At 40.0% G+C, this 8,187-nt stretch overlaps 1 pseudogene; it reads right to left on the reverse strand.

Annotated features, from left to right (window-relative positions):
* Positions 1 to 4,089: 4,089 nt before the first annotated feature.
* Positions 4,090 to 5,032, reverse strand: LOC127235279 (glyceraldehyde-3-phosphate dehydrogenase-like; annotated as a pseudogene).
* Positions 5,033 to 8,187: the final 3,155 nt, after the last annotated feature.

An 8,187-nucleotide genomic window follows, 5' to 3' on the forward strand; every position in this document is an offset into this window, starting at 1 on the left:
GTGTAGTGCAAGGAGTCACGGGGAGGTGACATTCTGTAAATATGTTTTTCTTATTGGTTAATGAATAAAGCACTGTTGGCCAATAGGAAGGCAAGATAGGCGGGACTAGGAGACAAGGAGGATTCGGGAAGTAGTAGGGAGGAGTTTCAAAATGTAGGACTGAGAGAGCAGAACTCCAGGCCCTCTATCTGGTAAGATGAGACCACATGAAAATACTTAGATTAATAGAAATGGGTTAATATTTAAGACAGCTATCCAATAAGAAACACTAGTAGCAGGCTAACAACATTATATCTAATACAGTGTCCTCTCTGTGTGTTATTTGGAGCTGGTGTGGCTCTGGGACCAGGCTGGCGGGAAAACCTGCTCATAGCAGGCCCCAGAAGTTTTGGAGATGCCAGTAGCATGGGATGACCACCTAGAACAGCAGCAACAGTGGAGTAGGGCCAGCAGGAGCCTAGAAGACAAGCTGTGGGTTCTGCAGAGGGCAGAGCTGGAGAAGTGACCCAAGCCTTTGGAGGAATCCAGAGGTCATCAGTGGATCCCAGGCATTGGGGGTTTGTGTTGCAGAATATTATTTTAAGGTATTTTAAAGAGTAAAACCTCTTAAGAATAGATTGGAGTTTGATTTTGCTCTGATTTTTTTTTTTGTTGTTGTTGTTGCTATTTCCTGAGTTTTTCCTCTTGAAGTATAAGTATTTTACTAGAGCCCACAGTTGAGAGACTTTTAAATTTTAAAAAGATTTTAACAGGTTAGCTATTTTAAAGGGGCTGAAATTTTAATGTGTTTGAACTTCTAAAGACTGTGGAAGTTTTAAAGTTATCTGTTTTTAATGTAAGATCTTGGGAATAAATAAGAAGGGAAGGATTAGGGCTTAATAGTTATATGTTTGTGTGTCAAGTTCATAAGGCATCAGCTATGCTAGCTGGTTTTGTGCCAATTTGACACAAGTTAGAGTCATCAGAGAGGAAGGAGCCTCAGTTGAGGAAGGTCCTCCATGAGATCCAGCTGTAAGGTATTTTCTCAATTAGTGATTCAGGGATTTTCCAGCCCATTGTGAGTGGTGCCATCCCTGAGTTGATGGTCCTGGGTATAAGAAATCAGGCCCCCAGACTGATATCTGGGAATCCAGCATGGGACTGACTCAGACCCCCTGAACATGGGTCTCAGCTAGAAGGCCTGAGCAGCCTAAGGGACCTCAGACAGTGGAACCAGGATGTATTCCTTGTGCACAAAAGGACCTTGCAAGCACATCCCCCATGGAGGGATACTCCCTTAGCCTAGAGACAGGAGAGAAGTCCTAGTCCCTACTTCAAATGACTTGACAGATTTAGATGACCCATCCTGGATGGCATCACCCTACATGTGGAGTGGGGTGTATTGGAGGGGAGGGTGGTTGGGGTGCATGTAAGGGGGGAGAGAGGGAAGGAGGGAGGGAGTAATGGAGGGAGGAAGGGAGGGAAAGGGAACTGGGGTCAATATTTAAAATAAAAAAAAGAAAGAAAGAAAAAGAAAAAAAGAAAGCAGGCTAAGCAAGCCATGGTACCTTAGTTGGGGTTTCTATTGCTGTGAAGAAACACTATGACTACAGTGACTCCTATAAAGAAAAGAATTGAATGGAGTGGCTTACACTTCCAGAAGTTTAGTCCATCATCATCTTGTGGGACATGGCAGCATTCAGGCAGACATAGTACTGGAGAAGAAACCGAGTTCTATATTTTGCAGGCTACAGAAGTAAACTGTGTCACTGGGCAGTATTTTGAGCATATACAAGACCTGAAAGCCCACACCCACAGTGACACACTTCCTCCAACAAGACACACCTACTCTAAGAAAGCCATACAGCCTAATAGTGCCACTCCCTTTAGAGGCCATATTCATTGAAACCACCAAACAGGAGAAGCAAGCTAGTGAACAGCACCCCTCTGTTGTCTCTGCATCAGCCCCTTGCTTCTAGGCTCCTGCCTGTTTGAGTTCCTGTCCTGACTTTCTTCAGTAATGAACACCAATATGGAAGTGTAAGCCAAACCAACCCTTTCTTCCCCAGGTTTTTTTTTTTTTTGTCATGCTGTTTCATTAAGATAAATGATAAAAACAACTTTTCTTGGTCTGAGGTTCCATGTTTATGTGTGGGCCTTCATGAGCTTTCATATTAGCATGTCTTTTGGTGTTGTCATTAGTCTGGTCTTGTTTTGACAGCCATGTTGCTAAGGCATCACTGGTAGAGTCCTGTCATTTCTAGAAGACAAAGTCTCACAGCAAACTTCCTGGACCTCTGGCTCTTAGAATCCTTCTGCCCCCTCTTCTGTGATGTTCCCTCAGCTGTAATTTGAATTCCCACCAGTTGTGGTTTTCTGTAATTGTTTCTATTTGCTTCAAAGAGAGGCCTCTTTGATATGCAGTGAGAGCTACACTTACCTATTATACAGTGAGAGGAGAGAGTAAGTTTCTTCCAGAGATTTGTTATCAATACAAAGTGACCAATATTGAAATCATATACCCAAGAAAAAATGGACTTACCAGGTGGTATTTATATATTTATGGGTATACATGTAACAATAATAATCAAAGAGAAAGGGCCATCAGTTTGACCAGGAGTGGGGAGAACATGAGAAATATTAGAGGGAGGGCACTGGGGAGTAATTGGAGGGACAAAGGGGAAGGGGGAAGTGATATGATTATATTTTAATTAAAACAAAAATTATTTCAAAACTAATCAAATTTTACACATGTGAGATGACTCTATTTATCCTTGTTTGTTTTCCTAACAGATTTAGTATTTCCATTTATTATTTTATGTATGAGTGTTTTGTCTGTATGGACATCTATGTACTACATGTATGCCTTGTGTTTTGGAGGTTGTAAGAGGATGTCAGATCCCTGGAACTAGAATTACAGATGATTGTGAGCTGTCATGTGGTTGTAGGGAACTGAGCTTAGCTCCTTTGGAAGAGAAGCTAGTGCTTTTAACTACTGACTCATCTTTCCTGCCCTACAAATAGTTTTAATTATACTACTATAGTTAATATTATAATCTTACAAATAAACAATATTAATTTCTTATATCAAAGGTAAGCAGCCTTTATATTTTGTTAAATTTTGGGTCCTTTTCTTAAAAAAATAGATAATGTTTTAACTTATTTTTAATTTACATATCTTGAGTACTTTCACATATTATTAAAACTTCTTAAAATATTAATTTTGTTTACTTGGTGTTTTACCATTTAAGTTATCTATAATTCATAAGGTAGTCAGATTATTCCTGGAATTTTTTTTCAATAGAAAGAAGTGCTTCCTTAGGTATTTTCAGCAGCCTGCTTTGTTTGCACAGCTATTTCAATTAGATTACACTTCACTGTCTCAGAATATAGAGATTTGTGATATGCACTGCTACATGCCTTCCTGGTTTGGTATACCAATCTTTGTGGACCAGTATTTTGTACCAAAAGAACACATGAGATGACCACATCATTATGTGCTCCCCAGAGAACAGGGCACAGGTGAGATCAGACCTGATGCCAGGGACATGTGTCAGTCCTAACTAGTAGCATGGGAGTGATGCTAGTGTTTCTGTCTGATTTGGTTGAGGTCCCAAAGTCTGTGCTCTGAGCTTTCCCTGATCTTGGTAGAACCCATGTTTGGCATCAAGACAACTAGCCCTTTGTTAGACTAGAAGTTATCCATTTTATTTGACTATGATTTCTACCTCTCCCAAGTTCTTCAAAGGTGCCATCTGCATGCAGCTTGTCATTATAAACAGCTTTGTCATCTGGTGACATTATTTAAGGACTTTATGAGATAAGGTTTTGTTTATCCACTTACTAACAATTTGCATTTTATAATTGAGCATTTATATCCTTGGTCTGCTTGTGCATTGAGATTATTCCCTTTGAATGGTGAATGGGTGCAGTGGACTTTATTGATGATATTGGAGGAAGTAAGGCTCCCTAAGCCCCTGCCCTTCTTTGGGGGTTTTGGGATGGAGCTTCGAGGGAACATACTCAGTGTTAGGGGCTGAGTTGGGATGGGAACTCCTCAGCAGATGAGGGCCTCTCTTCCTCTTGTATTCTTGCTGGCATCCAGGCTTCTTACTTCTTGAATGATATACAGGTCATAAAGCCCACCAACATGTTGTTATAGCTGCATTTATTGCCATAACAGGAAACTTTACAAAGTTGTTATTAAGAGCAATAAAAGGTGAGAAAAGTGGGCATCACTGTTAACATCAAAGGAGACAACCTAGTCCTCAGTGTAGCTCATGATGCCCTTCACTTCCTTGATGTCTTTGTACTTGGCAGCTTTTCTCTGGCAGCATGTCTGATCTGTGGTGGAATACTGGGTATAGGCACTCAGAAGGCCATGCCAATGAGCTTCCCATTCAGCTCTAGGATGATCATGTCTGCAGTCTTGGCAGCACCAGTGGATGCAGGGATGATAGGCATCCCATGGCCATCATACCACAGCTTCCTTGAGGGACTGTCCATAGTCTTCTGGGTGGCAGTGATGGTATGCACTATGGTCAGGAGTCCTTTAACAATGTCAAAGTTATCATGCATGACATTGGCCAGGAGTGGGTAAACAGTTGGTGGTTCAGGAAGCATTGCTGACAATCTTGTGTGATTTGACCTTCTCTTGCTTCACACCCATCACAAACATAGGACATTAACAGAAAGAGCACAGATGATGATCCTTCCATAGCTCCATTCTTCAAGTGGTCCCTAGCCTTCTCCATAGCGGTGAAGACACCAGTATACTCCACAGCACACTCTGCTCCAGCATCATCCCTTTTGACATTGACAGAATTTCTCTCCTGGAAGATGGCCTTCCCATTGATTATAAGCTACTCAACTCATTCTCAGCCTTGGTTGTGCTATGGAAATTGCAGTGAGTAGAGTCAGGTTGAAACATGTAGACCATGTAGTGTGATAAGTGAAAAGGTCATTGATGGCAACAATATCAACTTTGCTGGAGTTAAAGACAGCCCTAGCAAGCAATCATCCAACATGGCCTGTTTACTCTGACCTTCACCATCCTGCCTCAGGGATGAGGCTGACGCTGCTTGAGAAGATGTGGCTACCTCTGGAACAGGGATGAACAGAGAGCTGGTATTATTCCTATTTATTTATAAGAACTAATTATATATAGTAGATATGCTTTTGCTTATTGTAAATACTGCAAATGTATTTTGCCTCATATATTTGCCCATTAACTATGAACACAATGTTTTATGGAATTTAGAAATTTAAATTTTTACGTAACATTTATATTTTAAAAATCCTATATCTTTCTGCTTTTATAACCAGTTAAGTGTTATCTCTGGGACTTGGTTTTTATTTAATATCCTTGAATTTTATTTGATATATGTATGAAACAAGTTCCTACCTAGATTTATTATCCCCATATAATCCCCCTATTTCAATAATGTTTTGTAAAATTTTATTGTTAATTATTGTATGTGTGTTATTGTTCATTTGTGGTGTGTGTGTGTGTGTGTGTGTGTGTGTGTGTGTGTGTGTGTGGATAGAAGAGGAAGCCAGAAGAGGGCATCAGTTCTTCTGAAGCTGAAGCTAGATACCATTATATGCTATTATTTGGGAGTTAGGAAACAAAATTTGGTCTTCAGGAAGAGTAGCAAGCACCCTCAACTGCTGAGCCATCTCTCCAGCCCCTAACTTCCAAATTCTATCACTCTACCCTTCATTCATTGCTCTTGGAGGAAGATCACAAATGGACAGAAGTTTGCTGACAAGGAAGGAGTCATCAGAAAAATGACCTCTTAGAATACATATACGTTAGAGAAATGAGATTCCCACCTTGCTTTTGTCATGCAGAACAGTACTTAATGCACCACTAAGTCTCTTCAGATGAACACTTTTCATGCTGCCCAGAGTTCTCATTAATTCTAGATCATGAATGGTTGTGGTACTTATGCCCTTTATGCTGCCGAATATTATTTTTCCTGGTGTAGGACCAAATTTCTTTTCTTTTGTTTTAATTCTGACAGTCACTCATGATACTCTTATCAAAGGAGGTAGATGGAATTGACTTCTAGCTTCCCCTCTGCCCTGGAATAAAAGCCACACTTTCATGATAAATTGCACAGAGAAAAAGGCAGCAGGAGTTGCTTGTACCAAAATGAAAGTGGCTTTTGGCTTTGCTTCAGTGACTTTGTTCCGCATTTCTTTCTGAACTCTCAGAGAAAAGTGATGAGAGCTTAATCTCTAGACTTGTGCCATGAGCTCTTTATTTTTCTTAGAATATTTTAAATCCTACAGAGCCTCAATTTCTGCCACTCCACATAGCGCTTTCATGATAGTTCCTCCCTAGGGTGGAAATAATCAGAGGGTGAAATTTCAAGGTTTGTTGTATTTTTTAGCTGGGATCTGGTGTGTTTTCATTATTTTGAGAAGACTGGTGGTACAAAAAGAGTGCTTAGTGGGTAGCAGATGAAGGGTGGAAGTAGTTCTTTCCTTCTCTGTGCTTCATAGCTACCCTAGTGATACAATACTCAATACCTTTGACATACTGCTACAAAGAACGTTCCATTTTCCTGAATTTTCCTCTCTTCCTCAGTGCAGAGGTCTGGCATAGGCATCATAGGGCATACCAGACATTACCAAAGCTTTGTGTGTGTTATTTCCAGGTATAGGTCTCAGAAGAAGAAAGGTTTCCTTCTGGTAAATTATTTTTTGGAGTCCATATGGACTAGCATGGCCAGGGATGTGGTGAAGGCCAGCATCATTGCTCTTCCACTGTTCTTGAAACATTGAAACCATTTTCCCCAAAAGTCTTATATAAATGACCTCTTTATTCATTATATGAAACTTTGGTTGGTTATAGCTAATATCTTATTTTTATATTTATCAAAGCAAAGCAACCAGACCTATTCCTGAAGATGTTAATACAGAGTCCTCTCTTTCCAGCATTTCCCTTGCTTTGTTCATCTGAGACAGATATGGAACTGAACACAGGTCCTTGAATGGCTTCTGATCAATAGCAGAGACTGGTTTGAATGGTTTTTAGCTGCTCTGTTTCTATTTTGTTCCTTCACAGCCACTAGGTTGCTTTGCTAAGGTCTAAGAGGCCCTTCACTTAACTCCAAGTAATCTTGTGGCCAACTCTGATGATGCTCACATTGCCATGAGAGTATGCTGTGTTGAAGTTATCTAGTACCATCAGACAATATTAAGGGCTGTGGCTGTGTATAATAGACAAGTGTGGAGATGCTGTAGTATGAGTGAAGTTCTCCAAGCCCTCCCACTTAGCATCCTGTATCTTGCCAATGTTACTGAACTCCCCGAAGGAGCCCTGGGGGATACAAGGGAGGTGTCTATGGATCTCAATTTAAATAATTACTCAGGGCATTTCTGATAACATCCCTTCATGTCTACACACATTTATTATGACATTATGGCCTGAGATTGTAAGAATAGCTAAGGAGGGACAGATCTAACACACATCTATTCACCTTCAGTGTCATCTGTAATGTGTTCTGGTGTGCTATTTGAGAGACAAGAAGGATTTATTAAAGACATTCACTTTCTAAATGACATCCTCAATGAATAAAGATGCCTGCTTTTGCACTTCACTTTTGCTTAACAGAGGCTTATACCTTCAGGAGTGTGCTTCCCATGAATCAGGCTGCATTTATGAGCAATAGTGGGAATTTATAGAGAATTTACTACATGCCAGTCACTCTTCCAATGGCATCTGAGATGGCATTTGCTTATATTTATTTGTGAATAGTTAAGTTTGCCAAGGATTGCTTTAAAAATGTAACACTAGCTTCTTTGAGCTTTGTAAAAAACCTTCTGAATATGTACTACTAATATCGGCATGATTTTCCAGGTGAAAATGTTGAAGTACAAAAATGTAGAAAGCCCTGCCCAGAGTCATACAGCTAGTCATTGGCAGAGAGCTAAAGCTCGATAATGTGGCCCCCACAGTAAAATTCTTTGCTTCTATACTATTTATCTAATGGAATAATACAGTATCTTCAGTCACTGTGTATATGTTTATGTATGTTATGAATCTCCATTTTTACAGATAATGAAAATGGAGTCCAGCACAGTTATTTGCTTGAAATAAAATTGCTTCCCAATGAAAGAAAAATGAATTCAAATCACTTGTTAGGAATCTAGAGAGTATCTGAACAGCAGCTGAATCTTTAGAAGGCGAATTTGTTA

Source organism: Phodopus roborovskii, unplaced genomic scaffold (assembly GCF_943737965.1).
Source record: "Phodopus roborovskii unplaced genomic scaffold, PHOROB, whole genome shotgun sequence".
Lineage (NCBI taxonomy): Eukaryota > Metazoa > Chordata > Mammalia > Rodentia > Cricetidae > Phodopus > Phodopus roborovskii.